Raw genomic sequence first — 16,203 nt, 5'->3', positions numbered from 1 at the left:
TTTATCTCTCATATCTCCTACACAGGTTTTGAGATCAAACGTGTGTGAGTTTACAGACAGCACACCTTTCAGAGGAAACTGACAATCACAAGGATTAATCTACGTTTGTACAAAGTACATTTGTCTATCATAAGCCTGTGACAATTGTAAAGATATTGCATAAACTTGATACTTTTTTGTTGTGCATATTTTTTCAAATATTCATTGCAAATAAAACAACTTAGTTAACCCATCCACGTACGGGCCTCTGTGTAATCTGTAATATCGTGCCTGCCTAGTAAGTTGGCCATGAACTTGGGCGCGATCTTCCCTACGGCGCGATCTACACGCGAAGAGCATTCATACGTCATCGAAAAAACTGCCTGTGTCATTCCCACTAGGCAGGAGGGATGATGCGTGTACACTCGTGCTAATATGCACTTAGTTGACTCAATACAGCACTAGTTTATGTGAATTTTATGAAAAGAAATAATAAATTGTGCAGAAATTATGAAAAAATATTGTTTCTGTGTATTTCATCGATAAATCCTCTTCATTTCAAGCCATCTGTAATCATATCTTACCCACTTGCGAATCGACGTGTCCATAATGTCCTCGAGCCCCCCCGAGATAGCTCTGGAACATTCCATTCAATGACGGGGTTTTTTTTTTGCAACGTTATCTAATAACTCTCATGTAAGCAAGTTCTTGCTATGGCTAATCTATTTTGTAATGTATCATAATCTATCTATGCTGAGATAGCCTAATTCAAATTTTCAGAGACATAGAAAAAGATTTGTTATACAATCGTGATACGTTCAACTACTCATTTACCCTGTGCTGAAATCCGCATGTCTGCTCCGCACATGTTATCGCTATCGCTCAAACTTCGATCGCGATGGCTTGTGTGTGTACAGGTACACAGTGCTAGTGTGACGTGTGTGGAGAAGCATGGGGCTGAAAAAATACGAACTCCACGTGGTGTAGTAGAAAACAAATCGGACGTTCGAAGTCGTACATTCAAGAGCTAAAACAGACAAATAGCGAATTCAAAGTCCACTGAAAAGGTCTTGACATTGTAATGTATGTTCCAAAATCATGTCTGGCTTAGTTTTGAGAGAATTTTCTACACGCACGAGATCAGGAATGAGATCGGTGAACTGGCTAACAACGTGTGTACTGTGAACATGTGACTGGCTTGTGCACATGGCCTAGCTAGGTGATCGTGAGAGTGCGGCAAGAACGCTAGGAATGCACCCGAGATGCGGTGTGTTGCAAATTCTTGGGGTGAAATTAGACTTCCTTCTTCAGCCCGTCTAGTATCTATATTTTTTTTCAATAATTCTAATTCTTCATAAAATCACGATAAAAAGACTTCATATATTCATTTTATATTTTAGAAGCGTAATATGAAAAATTTTGGTTTTTTTTTTCAGTCCAAGAAAAAAAATAGTTTGAATAAAAAAATAATAATAAATAGTCGTTCTTGACGCAAGTCTAATTTCCTGCGCCTTCTTGCAGTTACCCCGCAGTTGCCCATGGATACGATGCATAAATAATCAGCTGTTTACTGAGTCGTACTAGTGTACCACCCTACTGCTCTTGTTCAAATTGAGAGGATTGTTATTTTATCGGCGGCACTTAGTTGTATAACCTCATCCAATAAAAAGACAAATTCAAACATCAAATGGTGTGACAGTTTTTGTCAGAATTCCCTATCAATTTCAACTTGTTGCCAGGATAGTTTTCAGATTTCACTTGCTTCATTATCGAAGCTGTTTGACATTTGAAAGAACTGCTCCATAAAGAAATCACCTTTCATTTGTTATTTATTTTCACAAACAAGTATTTTGGTCACTTGAATATTTCTTAGTATTATTTCAATGTCATGATATTTCATGATGGTTATGTATTCTGTCTTTACATGGCAAGATGGGATTTTTTTTTTCCATCCAGGGTCAAAGAAGAAAGTGACAGGAAGGAAACCAAAAGGATAGGGAGGAAATGAAAAGGATACAATGAAACACCTGATCAGCAGGCTCTTTTTTATTACAATGGTGAATGCAGTACATCAGAATTTAAGTACAGTTCTAAATAATTTATCAGTTGAAAAATGAGCAAAGAAAATGGATTTCATCGAGTTCTAAATGAAAACTAAATTAGCATCGCCATTATGATTTAGATCTAGAACCTAGTGCTAGTACTACAGAATAGACCTGATGCAAACTTGTTGTCAAGCTTTTGGTTGAGTTTCTTCAGAGACACGAATTTTGGTAGCACAATACCCGAGTGAATAAGAAAAAGGAAAAAAAAAATAAATACACAACTGTAATGCAGGTCTCTAGACCACTCCCGTGCACGAGCGAGCATCAGCCCCCGTTTCTTCAGTGTCACTCTCGTCATTGGCCTAGGCTAGGCTACTCGTGTCGTAGTTTTACTCGCCATCATCAATGTCATACATGGTTACACAAAATAAATTACATCTTGCCATCACCTCAACCACAGCAAAACCCTGAATATCACTCCCATCATAGTCACTCTCAGCTCACAAGACATATCAGCAAACGATACAGACATCGCAGACCTAGCTAACTAGCTCTAAACGGGGTCCCTCTAAACATAGTTGTAACTACGCCACGTTAGACATTAGTTGTACACAAAAATGAAACGGAGGTGAAAAACTAGTAATGAATACACGAAGATCATCAACGATGGCATATTACCGTAGAAAAAAATACACAGAACATCTTCCACCCAAAAAAAAATCGAGGTAAAAAACTACGATGAGAAAAACTAGGGTGAAAACACGATGCTTGGAAGACGAACGATGAAGACACTACGGCAAAAATGCTTACACGGAAAACAAACGAGTGGGTGCCACACAAACTACGCATACGTAGATAAGCTACATCGTGTTCAATCAAAAAACTCAACAAACACTAGGACAAAAACTCACCTCTAAATTGTTGCAAACGAGATAATCACTTAGAAAAAATGAACAAAACACTCTCAGAAGTACGATTGTACTCTGAGAATGAAAGATATAGAATGATACGAAAGCAAAAGAGAGAAAAGAGAGAGAGAAATGGACGGGAAACCTAGAGAAGTTACCCACACTCACTAACGTAAATGGAATTCAACACACACACCCCCGTGCCCCAGCATAGCAGTACACGTACACGTACACACACAAGGAGATATCGTCAAGCACTCTATGAGGAGATCGATATCACGATACCGCGCGTAAGAAATCACTGCAGTTGCTGGGGCAACAAAGATACATGCGCGCTGTAAACATGAATATTGATTAGTTTCTCAGCAGGCTCGAACCCCTGGTAGGTGTTTTGGCCAATAAGAGACATTCTAAAATATGTTTCTTTGCATAAATTATTTTTCTGAGTCCCAGTAAGGATCTCTGTGATTGGCTAAAATTATTCTACAGCTCCTGGCCAAGCCTGAGGTCCTAGGACGCCCTCTTTTGGTCATAAATAATAAAAACCACGTTTTTTGTGGGAGCTGACGGGGATGGGTTAAACAATGTAATTGATTGAAAATATTTTTGATTATGTTTGTGACAAATGCATAGTGATTAATACTGTTCTTTTCTTCTGTTTTACTCTCATACTCAATTTGTTGTATCAATATTCTCTTAGCTGTGTTTTCTTTTGTGTTTACACTTTAGTAAAAGTATACATATATGTGTGAATATCATGGGCCACATACAGCTGATGTATAAGCTTTACATGCATGTTTTGGTCGACATCATTACATCGTAGGGATGTATGTTTGACGCTTATCATCCTTCCAAAATATATTGAGTCTTCTTTCTCAGGCATTAATCCATAGAAATGCCCGTCAAGCCTATGAATCCAACCAACTGTTAATAAGACTAAGACTCATCTTGCCCCCCCCCCCCCACCCAATCACTTGTTAATCTGTGCATGTGTGTGTGTGTGTGTGTGTGTGGGTTAGTTTTAGGTTCTGAAAGGAGCCACAATTCTCAAGATGTCCAAAGAGGATTATGGTGACCTGACTTGAGTTGACCTCCTCTCCTTCCTCTCCCCTCGAATCTCAACCCTAATCTATCAGTCCACTCTGGTGTTCTCCTACCCTAGGTCTGCAACCACTTTCATTAAAGGGGAAATCCGGCCCAAATATAGGTTAGTCTGATAAGAAAGAATAAAACATTACAAGTTCAGCAGTAAAATTTTGACTGAAATCGAATGAAAAATAAGGAAGTTATGACATTTCCAAGTTTCGCTAATTTTGAGGACACAGTTCTTGAATGGTCAATATGAATATGCAAATGGCAAAGTGAGCATGTCATACCCTCACAACTTGCCATATAGTTTGTACATGAAATTTAGAAATTTCCAGTTTTTCATTCAAATGCAATTATGTTCGAGGCTCAAATCCTGATATATTTAACTGATCATTATTCGAAGTTATTCAACCAGATGGGCTCCATTTTATCAAAAGACAGAATCGATTTTAAATTTCCTTACCACACAGTCTGCCATAGACTTGCAGTTGAAATCAACTTTATAATCAATTTTAACTCTTCATAAAACAGGGCCCAGAAATGACATCATGTTTCAGACTTCAGTGACAGAAACATTGAATTTTCGTCACTATTTGTACACGATCAGTGGAAAATTGTGAGGTTATGACATGGTCAGCTCACTCATTTGCATATTCATATCCACTGTACAAGCACTGTTTTGCAGAAATTAGCAAAACTTCAATATTTCATAACTTCCTTATTTTTCATCCGATTTTAGTCAAATTTTTACTGTTGAAATTATAAGATTTTATTATTTTTTTGTCTAAAAAAACTTATTTTTGGACTGGATTTCCCCTTTAAATGTGCATGGATCACAGACTGGGAGAGGGATGGGGGCGGGGAGGGGAAGGAGTGGGGGCAGGGGCAGACATATAGTGTGCACAGCAAAGAATCGAGAGTACGAAGAGTAGACCGAATTTAAGACCAAAGAGAAGTCTCTTGTCTTTGCCAAAATTTGCTCATCAAGATTTAATGATTCTGATGTGAACTGTTATTTTGGATGAAAATTAGGGTAGTTATCCCAAATACACAACATCAAATGGGTGAAATGAATGCAACATCGGCAGAGATGTTGGTAGTTTTCACACGAAATCAGCCAATTATGGAGCAGTGTAACCATTTTTATGTCAGCACATCTACTGTTGTAGTAGCTTCCTTTTCTCCATCATTTTCTTTACACTGACATGATCTTTAGTCACTGGACCAAGGCATTGTTAGATTAGTGCTCCTCTGAAGTACCCCATATATATAAAATATGATTTTTGTGTCCAATTTTTCTTGACGGTTTCTGTCGTGAATCTGTTAAAGCTCGATGATAGATGTTACATTATATGGTCATGACATGAGTGTGATTTCTTTGACACTTTGCTTTGTTTTTACAAATCAATTTTTTCCAAGCTTATCATATTTCTGATTTTATCCCATCTAATTAATACTATTCCCAGTGATAATGATAATAGCCTTTGAATGTACACACTGTGTTAGTAATTTTCAGTTGTACCATCCCTGTAAGACTGAAGTTATTTCTATAATATGTCCCAATTATCTCAATGCTTCCTCTTATATTCTAAATACTTTCATTGAAACTGTTATGCCATAAAGTGATATAGACCGATTCTGTGATGCGCTATGTGTATTTTTGGCATGGGCAGTGCCATTACTGCAGTGTCTTAGCCGACCCCCCCCCCCTTTCCCCCACCCCCTTCCGCGCTCGGAATGAAAAACTGATGCATGGTTGTTTTAACCAATAGGCATCTCGTATTGAGTGCACGAACGCTTGCTTAGTGCACAAACCTTTGTTACAAGTGCGTGATAAACATGTTGCCTGGGGGGTAGGGGGGGGGGGGGGTCGGCTAAGACACCTCAAAATGAGCTCATGGCTGCGCCCAGTGCCACAAATTGTCTGCTGCCCTCAACGAACCCGAATCGGTCTATAGCATGGTGTCAGGTGAGAAGCAGTCACTGTCATACAGTCACAACTGACGCCATTTTCTTGTTGATTAAGAAAAACAAAAGACTCACAGAGCATTTTCTTTTTACAATAATGGACTCAAATAAGACTGATCATATCAAATATTCTTTTCACCACACACTGACATTACGTTTTACACATTATATTCACTCCTCAACACTGTTTACTTTTGTGTAGCCGCACGAGTGCTGCGGAATTTGAAAGTCTGCAAATGAGCCATTTAGCCTCTGTAAGTGCTGTTACTTTTAGACCATCTTCAGGCCTTGACAAAGGTACAGAGACCACCTTTGGGATATACACAGACAATGAACAGAATAAAGGATGGGATAATGGGAGGGTAACTACAGGGAATTTGCTGTAAGCTCTGTCTTAGCTCTTTACAAGGTGCAGTGGGAACTGCTAACAAACAAATATGTTTACATAGTCACCTGAGGGATAAGCACTGGTACTATCCTGTTTGCTAGGCATGGGCTCAGAAGGGCTCAGAGCTCTATCCTGGGAAAATCCTGCAGGGTCATCCCTATAGAGAGACAAAAATAAGATGAAATTCTATTACTTGTTGATTTTGACACATTTTTTACAGGATGTTTTTTAAACAAGCTGTGGAGGAATGCTAGGGTTGTTAGTGTTTTGTTCGCTGCTACATGCACCAGAATATCTACGAAAATAGAAGTATGGGATGAGGCAGAACTTTATCTTTCACCTTTTTCTGCTGTTATTCATCCAGCTTTGTTGCTTAGTTTCAGCCTCCATGACCCCTTTCAAATTTATCGCCGAACAATAACCTGGCATTCCAGCCCAAAATTGACAAACATGTTTATTAGGGTTCAGGGGCATTGTTCCCATCTTGGGAAACATAGGAATTGTGTTGCTATCAAAATACAGAAACCAGCAATGAACCTTGTGCTTTAGGGAAGAAAACAATATGTGGTAGGGCCCTATAATGGTGTAAAGAAAAGACCAAATGACAGAAAAAAAATGAAAAAATGGGGAAAAAATAAAGTGAAACAAGTCAATATCAGTCAGGGTTATTGTTTATGCACTTGTGATGGAATTTTAGAAGTCATTCATTACTCAGTGACAAAAAAAAAGAAAACTCCCATGAACCTTTTTGTTTTTTTCCTCAAATTTGACTGACTACACATGTCAACAGAATTTGCAAGTCTAAAGACCAAACAATGTAACTTGCATTCCATCCATGCTCATCCCTTGTGAATGACTGAGGGGCTGGTTGCTAATGACTGGTCACATCAGGCTCATATCTTTATCGATCTGTTTCAGAGCGATAGAATGAAGGTTCTAATAAGTACTCGACTCTGAATGTCACCAATATCTTCTTGCCTGAACTTTGCTATAGAACTATTAAAAGAAAGAATCCAATCCCCTGTTCTTGCAGAAATCATGATTTTATACTCATCCTCCTCTGAAGAAATGAAAGTCTACAATAAAGAATGCTGGTATTGTTGAGCGGTGTTGAAATTTGCGTGCATTAAAATAAAAGCACGGGAATATTTTTGCGTGCCATATGTCCCAGTTGTTGATGTCTTGATTCCGCGGAATTAAAAACACGCGAAACTCTTCTTACGTGGCCAAGCGCGAAAAATTAGTCGCACGAAAATATCCACTTTTACAGTATGCTGTTCTTTAAATTGATTGCATAGTAATCACTCTTCCATTGTTGTGATATAAAAGTAGAAATGTCTGGTCTTGCATGTAATACTCTATTTGCTTAATCCAGAGCGGTACCGCCTTTAAGGTAGCCCTTCCTTTATTGATAACTGCTTAATTAAGGTAAGGAGGAAGTGTTGCTTGAGGTGCTCTGTGGCCTCAGACAAGGATTGAAGAGGGTGACAAGTGTTGGGCATTTATACTTTGCTGAAAGAGTTTTTATACAAGCTCTTTGTCCATCCTTGATTGCAGCTGAATTGCACTAATTGGTGGCTGTATTGTTTTCTCATTCTCATTGTACTCAGAGGAAAAGGAGAAGCATCCTTCTCAAGAGGGATGCATGCCTTTTATCAATTGATCGACGAATGGACCAAAGTGTTAAAATGAATGAAGGAATTGTCTCAGAGAAGTGTAGAGATTTGTAGTATAGCCTCTTGCCACTTGTGATATGGGGCTCTTACCCTTAGCTATTCTCTGCTCTCAAAGAGGGCAGTGAGTGAATATTGCACCTCCTACTTGGAGGGAACAATGAACTGTGTGGTCCCAGCCATTGATTGTTGTGTGAGGTGGCCTAGAAGTCATTCAAGAAGACAGGCCATTGTGTCAGGTTGGTTTATGGGACGGACTGATGGCAGGGGATAATCCAGCAGGAGTTCCACCAAGAATGGTGGGCTAGCTCAGGGTTGGTCATCAGACAGTGACAGATATCCCTCATAGAGTAAAACACTTCAAAATGGGAGAAATCCAGTATATGAGACAAAAAGTATGTAAGTGGCAATGAGGTATCACCAACTGTAGATGTGGAGTAGCAATGATGTATTATCCATTGCTGATATTTACTAAAATTTGTTATCTTAGGAAAAGAGGGATAAAAAAGGGAGCAACAATATAACTATCCAAGCAATTTGACATGGCAGCATAATCTGGATGCCCTAAATAACTTACTCCAGTGGAGAAACCATGATAATTCTTGGAAAACCTTGGGATAAGATTTGTCGATTGAAGCTGACATAATTCTGTTAGGAATTCAGAGCAGAATGTATGACTTTTCTATCATTATTCAGAGACAACTGAGAAAGTAAATAAATATATAAGGATCTTAGGAACATACCTACTAAGTGTGTGTATCATATGCTTGCTGTTGTTTGTGTTTACATGTTGTCTTATCTACACAATTCCTTTTTGATTGCAGTGACTCACGACACTGAAGAAGAGATTGCTGCCTAGTGCTAATTGGAAGGAGTTGCGTTTCCCATAGAAATGCTCACCATTGGAGCTCAGAGATGTGTTGAATCAGGGCTTAATCAAGGGGGTGTGTCCGGCTTAGTTTGTGCTGAACTTCAAGTGCCATTTTAATACAGTTTTTGAAGATTAGGTAGACCACATAGCACAAGAGTTCAGTCAAAGTTGGACTATGCCAGCACGACCTGGATGTAGTGAAATATTAAAAAAAAAAAATCAAATCATGCATCATTAATATCGGTGTAATCTCTCTAGCTTCATACTCATACTTCAAAGAATAATGGTTTAGACTCCCTTTGCTCGCCCCTAGCTTATCAACTTGGGATTTTGGCACCTCGATCCATTCTTCAACTTGTTTCTGAGAGGTTATCCCAAAGGTCAACTTCTTGACAAGATGCTTCCTATACCAGTCATAATCATTGTCCTGGCTGTTTACCATTGCTCTTACCCAATCTCCCATCCCTTTCTCAAACTTGGTCCTGGAATTAGGCCTATCTGTCCTGCTTTCAGCAGCATTAAAAAAAAAAGAGAGAGAGAATCCCTTTCTTTCCCAGGTCTGTGCCAGCCCTTGGTAATGAATAGAAATAAAAGAAAACAAGAAAAGGACAAAAAAAAACTTGTATAGATAAAGACTTGGGACATTATGCAGAGACCTAATTCCTAATTGGCAAAGAAAGAGGAAACAGCAAGATGAAAGAAATTCGGGAGGGGGAGGCACGCAGTGTAGACATTGTTGTTTGCCTGACAAGGAACTGTTTGCAAAGAGGCTAAAAACCTAACAGACAGACAGCCTGTAGACCTGTTGCTTTGAATGGTTCCCAACTACACTCCCGTATCTCTGCTGTGTGTGTGTGTGTGTGTTGGGGGGGGGGGGGGGGGATCAAGAAAATCATCAGCGATTGATAATGTATTTATGTGTACCATAGAGTGCATCAAGAAAAGAAAATGTTAAACCACTCAGTGAATGAATACATGAAAATAAATGAATGCATGTATGGCGTGATGGGCGGAGGAGAATGATGTAGATAGATATGGAATGATGAATAAATGACTAGTCAAATAAAAAGGAAATATCAAAAGAAAATAAAGGGAGTAAAGGACCTATGTAACTTTTCAGGATATTATCCATGAAATGCATACTTGACATGTATCATTGAGTGAATGCACATTTGTAAAGATTTGTTACCACTTTTCTGAAATGTACTTCTCTGCAAACAGTGTATTACAGAAATTAGTTGATTAAAATTTAGTTTTGCATCGTGATACAAAATACACAAAAAATGGGTGAGCCTGGTATGTGTAATGGACAGAGTGTGCACCATGGTGGAAGATCAAACTGAGTTTTGCCTCCTCGATCCAGTTTTAGAGGTAAGCCCTTACAGAGTGCAAACATGTTTCCAGAATCAAGCAAATCTCAGTCAGGGAACATCGCAGCTCAGTTGGCCAAACCTGATTTGACAAAAATGTTTGAAAAAAAAAGAAAGAAAAGATTATCCAAGTTTCCTCTCCAGATTTGCAAATAAAAAACAAATTGACATTTTTAGCATGCAACATGTTTTGCTAACATATTTGCTTAATCTGTAAGTGCTTTTGATTATCTGCAGGCTTGGTTTATTGCATGGTACTGAGGTACCAAGGATTGCATCATCATTTTATATTTACCAATGGAGAAAAGGGGTTGGATCTTCATTCAGTTTGACCTCTTATAGTATTCACCTCTTAATCTGGCACCAGATAGTGCGGCGCCCTTCTCGAATTGGGTAAATGTAGAGAAATGTTTCACCTTGCATGCTGTAAGCATGAATAGGTCACATGAATAAAGTCCCTGCTTTTCTAATCTGTGTCCTAACTCATGATGTAGGGGCCTGAACTTTGTAGATATGTTGCGTTCTACTGATTCGTGAGTGAATGTAGGCCTATACCACATGCCAAAAGAGAAGCTTTTGTGTTTCAGAGGTAATAAAAAAAAAATATATATATATAGGCCTATATATATATATATATAGTTTTTTTGTCTTGAAACAAAGTCTACAACCATGGTGTGGATCTGATGACTTGATACTTTGGGTTCTCATTTACCATTATGATTTTTTTTTTCAGATGATAAATCCCATTGCCTACTCTAAGTGTCACTCTTCAGTAGCACCCTTACCTGTCAAGCTTGAAGTTTTGGGAAGATATATATTGGCAAAAATAAAAGCTGTCCTGCAACATATTGTACATCTTTGCCTATCTCAATGTTGGTGTTTGTATATGCTTCAAAGAAAAGGGGGAGGGGGTAGAAAAAAAAGCAGACGAAACTAGATATCTACACATCCAACACCTCAGTGGTTCTTGGCCGACGTCCGCACCACATTGTTGGAGGAATGTTAACTTTTCAACTGGAAGAATTGAGCAAAATACTACCCTATCAAACCTAATCCTGCCTCCTTTAGCATGGACAATACTCCCCATTGAGGACGGCTCCACATTCCCATACCTGTCATCCAGTGTAAAGGTAGTCTGTAGGCCAAGATGCCTGGCTGGATTAAAACCATAATAGGGACTGAAAAGAGGAATGCCTTTACAAGCATGTGTTCCCCTTGAGAAGAGAGGAGCTGCCTTTTGAAATTTTGATCTGTTGGTCATTGAGGGGTACTTAAAGGAGAAGAGCCCTGTAGGGTCCCAGCCAGACAGACATGGTCTCTGCCCACAGTACCGTCTCGGCATTCCTAACTGATGACATCATCCTATTTTAAAGCTACGATATTGCCCCTACGCTGCTACACTCAGAAATTCTGGTTTCTTACAAAACACACATGTAAATGCAGGGATATGCAATGCATTGTGAAATTTGCAACTATACAAAATAAACATGAGAACTGATGAAAAAGATGAGGTTTATTCATCCTGGATTTGAAATATTCTTTGATGATATTGATACTTGCGTGGATGCAAGTATACTATATACAGTACATCCTGCATTACAACGGTAGGAAAGCAGTTAGTCGGCAGATCAAGTCACAATAAGGAAATTAGATGTTTAAGGGGATCCTGTCTGAAGGTTGAAATAAGCCTTTTTCATTATAGATATAGATTAAAGTATATACAGCTATGGCTACAGATATCCTGCTCACTCTTGGGAGCTTGGGAATGAAGGTTTCAGCACTTGTCGAAAATAATCCTATTGTCTTCTACCTAAATTCCACAGTCACAGGTTTTTCATTTGTTTGTTTGTTTATGTTTACATCTAATTTGCATAACTTAAATAAGAAATTGTCTATCATATGCAACAACACTTCCTGGAAACTGAGACATGTCTGTAATCTTAGAGGTAGTGAACTTTTATAATCTGCCTCTTCTGAATGTTGTGCCTCAGAGAATTTTGTGTGACTGAGTAGAATGCCAAAATCGATTAGGCACAAAATCTTATGATCTGGAATAGATAAAATGACAGTTGCTGTGCCTAAGCCTCTCTTGTGCAAATGTTGCATTATATTCTCTACCAGATCATTTGAAATATTTGCATGACTTTTATAGTGGCTTTTAGGCAGGTAGTGACTAGATTGTTAATTCTTTTCTCGCAGGCACATTGATAGTATAAGATTGCCAGTATGAGTGTTTATTTTTCACTACAGCAAAGTAATTTCTAATATGTTGTCCTTCAAAGTGCCATGAAAAATGTGTGCTTTGAATGTTTTTGTCTTAATTTCTTTTTTTTTTGTAACAGCTCACAAATAAAAACTAGCTTTAATTAACCTGTCATTCAAATAAAGAATAAGTGGAGTCTTAAACTGATTACTGATAAATGATATCTACATGTAAACATCCTCCTATTTCCATCGATTATAGTTGTAGTGAAGTGCCATTTACTATTTTATCAGTTGAGTAATCAATAGACTCTTGGTTTACATTACTTTGTCATATGTTATAATTTTCCATTTCATGTTAGCTGGAGGCTTACACATCAACCTCCACATGCATGTTAGTTACATTGTGAGTATGAACAGTATGCTAATGATACAGTTGGCCAGTGACTTTAGCAAGCATCTTTTCAAAATCTTGGCCACTTTTTTTAAATGAAGGCCATTGACCAGCAATCATAAAGTTAATTCTAGCAAGATAGACACCTGTAGAGACTGTAGAAAGAGCATACATAACAGGCCGGTGGAAAGACCCTCTTTGATTGGCTCAAAGTTTGTGCTCACCCTCATTACCATATTCATGACCCTTGCTTCCATTCATGAAAACCTGCACCAATGGTGCTCCTGGAATGCTGTTGCTGGGTATATGTTGGTCACACTTGATTGGCTCTCCGTGTGATACTCCTCTTGCTTCTCACCTGATTGGCTACTGGCCTGGTTGTTGTTACTAGGGTTCTGTGTGGCCACGCCCCATGGCTTGTGCAAGCATAAACACACACAGGATACACGATACACACACTCACACACAAGTGCAGAGCATATTCCCACGGATAGGAAGCCCTGCATGGAAGAGGTAAGGGGAGACCCCATGGGAATCCACAGGATAGGCAGTCTACCATATCTGGCTGGTGACATTCTTTTGCCACAGTCAGTTTACCTGGATAAGGTTCTCTTTGTGTGTGTGTGTGTGTGTGTGTGTGTGTGTGTGTGTGTGTGTGTGTGTATGTGTGTGTGTATTTGTGTATATGTATATTAGTGAGTGTGTGTCTGTGTCGGTGTACATGTTTGCTCACACATGCACAGTGTTGTAGACAAGGGCTCAATAGAAACTCAGTTTCTCTCTCTCCCTCTCTCTTTCTCACTCACATACTCGTATACACTCACACACTCACGCAAGGGACTGAGTTTCATAGCAAAACTACCCCCTCTATATGTATTTGCTGGCCAGTCTGCATGAATTTGAGGGACACAATGTATGTGTACAGTAGTATACTAGTATAATGTGTCTGGTTGTGAGTGTATACATTTGCATTCTTGACTGGCTCAAATCTACCAGGTACAGCCCCAGAGCAACTACAGAAGAACAACACAAAAACAAAAACCCTACAACATTCTGGCTACATTAAAGAATGTGCAATCTACATTGGTGACGAAGGGGGCGGGGCAACTGCTGCTTGCATGTGTTTGAATAGCTCTTTTTTTGCTACTTGTTTGATCATGGTGCATACTTTGCATATTTTAAGGGACTATATAGTTATCACATTCAGCTTGAACAACCTATATCCACCTTCAAGTGTAGGGTTGAGCTAGTTTTGTACAGGAATTGCAGAAAACATTTTTTTTTCTCTCTCATTGAGTAAAAATGACCAGTGTTTAATATGTTCTTTTTTTCCTTTCTTTTTTAAAGATGCAGACAGCGAAGGTATGTTAAAGTACGAATGTAATTGTGATTAACAGCCAAGCTCAAATATTCCTATCTTATGCTATTTATACAGATGCCTGTCAAACATACATAACCGTGTTAGAGACAGAGGAATTCAGCTAGCAGAAACATGAATCTGCAGTTTTGACTGACTTTGCTGAGGAACTTTGGAGTTTGATTGTTTGCAGACCTTAAGAAAAGATGGTATAATCAGAGTTGGGTGTGTTGTATATGTTGGGGGTGGGAGGGAGGGATAAGTACATGTACCAGCAATTGGTAAATTGCTTGGTGGGGTAATGTATATCTCTGTTACTCCATAGATGTTACATCCCTATATGTTACGAGAGGGGGGGTGCTTGCATTTACATTGTGAAATACATTGGGAATAAATGGAGAAAAGAATAAACTGTAAGTATGCAAGTGGCCATATACAGACTTGTCTACAAGTAGACTGTCCTTACTGATATAATGGTGGTAAATGTGTAAGGACCACCCACACAGTGGTTATTGGTTCATGGAAAGTTATGTAATTTATCTTTGGTAAAACGACACCATTACCAGCAATGGAGTTGTCACATGTGAGAGCTTAGGACCATGGGATACCAGTACGAGGACTGTCACTCGTGCTTTCCTTGAGTAATGCATTAGATGTACTTGTTTATATTCTTTTTTGCAGGGTAATACAGGCACTTGACAACCTGGATTCTTAGAAAACTATTTAAGGATCAAGATTGGAATGAGCATGTCCTTTTTTTTTGCATTTCAGTCTTCACTTTTCTGTTCATGGGTTCAACCTTTGTGTTATGGCCCCGTTGCTACATAGAAGGAGACATATAGGCCTACGTAAGTGGTACAGTAATGTAGTCCTCCACAGACATGAGTTGCAACTGGCAACAGTACTTTAGTTGTTGTAATGATGATTGATTATCAATTTGTATGAGTAGAAAGCAGACCCTGCTTCTCAGAAAGCTTTCCAGTTCATATATGATGGTGTAAAGGTCTCGAAGACGGCAAAAGACAGTGACAAATCAACTGAAGGCTTGTATTCCTACCATTCCTTCGCCCTATCTGTCTATACCAGTCTACCATGAAACTAATCGTTAACTAGTCACCACCTTTAGGGCATACATACCACTCTATTCAAATCAAACACCAAGCATAGCTTTCTCCACTCATACTCACACACACACATTTACACACAATGGCATCGTATCTCATTTCACTGTCATATATGATAAAAACAAAACAAAAATATCAAAGTTTGAGGATGTAAGTTACTTAATAATGTAAAAAGTTTATTCAAATATACTTAATAATGACAAATCATTATTTACAAAATGCTACATATTACTATAAGTCCATTTTTCCACATGGAGTGGGTTGCACTGGTCAATATATGGGCCCTGCTGCTTTTAGAAGAGGAGCATCTCCACCTAATGGGGCAGAAAAGTTTGACTCCCTACCCCCCTTCTGACTCAGCAGGGGCCGCTGTACTTGGTGGTGAATGGGGCACTTTGAAAGGGACAGTAGGTCCAAGCCCACATGCCAGGATATTTCTTTTGTGTGGTAGGAAAAGGCAGGCATTCTGTCTGCAACTGGCTTTCTGGAGAAACAGAGAAAGAGAAAGAGTTGGGGGGGGGGGGGGCAGAAGAGAGAGCAAGAGAGGGAAAGAGATGAAAAAAAAAAGGCAAAGAGGTGTAGGGTGTAATGACTGCTGTGAAGAGGCAATTCTAATTGGTCCTTCGAGACTGCTCAACATGCAGGAGTATCTAGGAAGGTTATTAAACATGTGTATTGGAGACTTCTGCCCAGTATTCATATATCCTAATATTTTGAGCATGAAGCTTTTCCAACTGAAAATATGGACGGATCCAGGAATTCCGGAAAGGGGGGGGGGGGGGGGGCAAAAAAAAAATGAAAGGGGGCACACATGCCCCCTTTCTTCTTTTTTCTT

The sequence above is a fragment of the Diadema antillarum genome, unplaced genomic scaffold (assembly GCF_040938485.1).
Source record: "Diadema antillarum isolate AM-2024a unplaced genomic scaffold, OU_Dant_1.0 seq00002261_RagTag, whole genome shotgun sequence".
In the NCBI taxonomy this organism is placed as follows: domain Eukaryota; kingdom Metazoa; phylum Echinodermata; class Echinoidea; order Diadematoida; family Diadematidae; genus Diadema; species Diadema antillarum.
Note: the sequence above shows the minus strand (reverse complement) of the source record.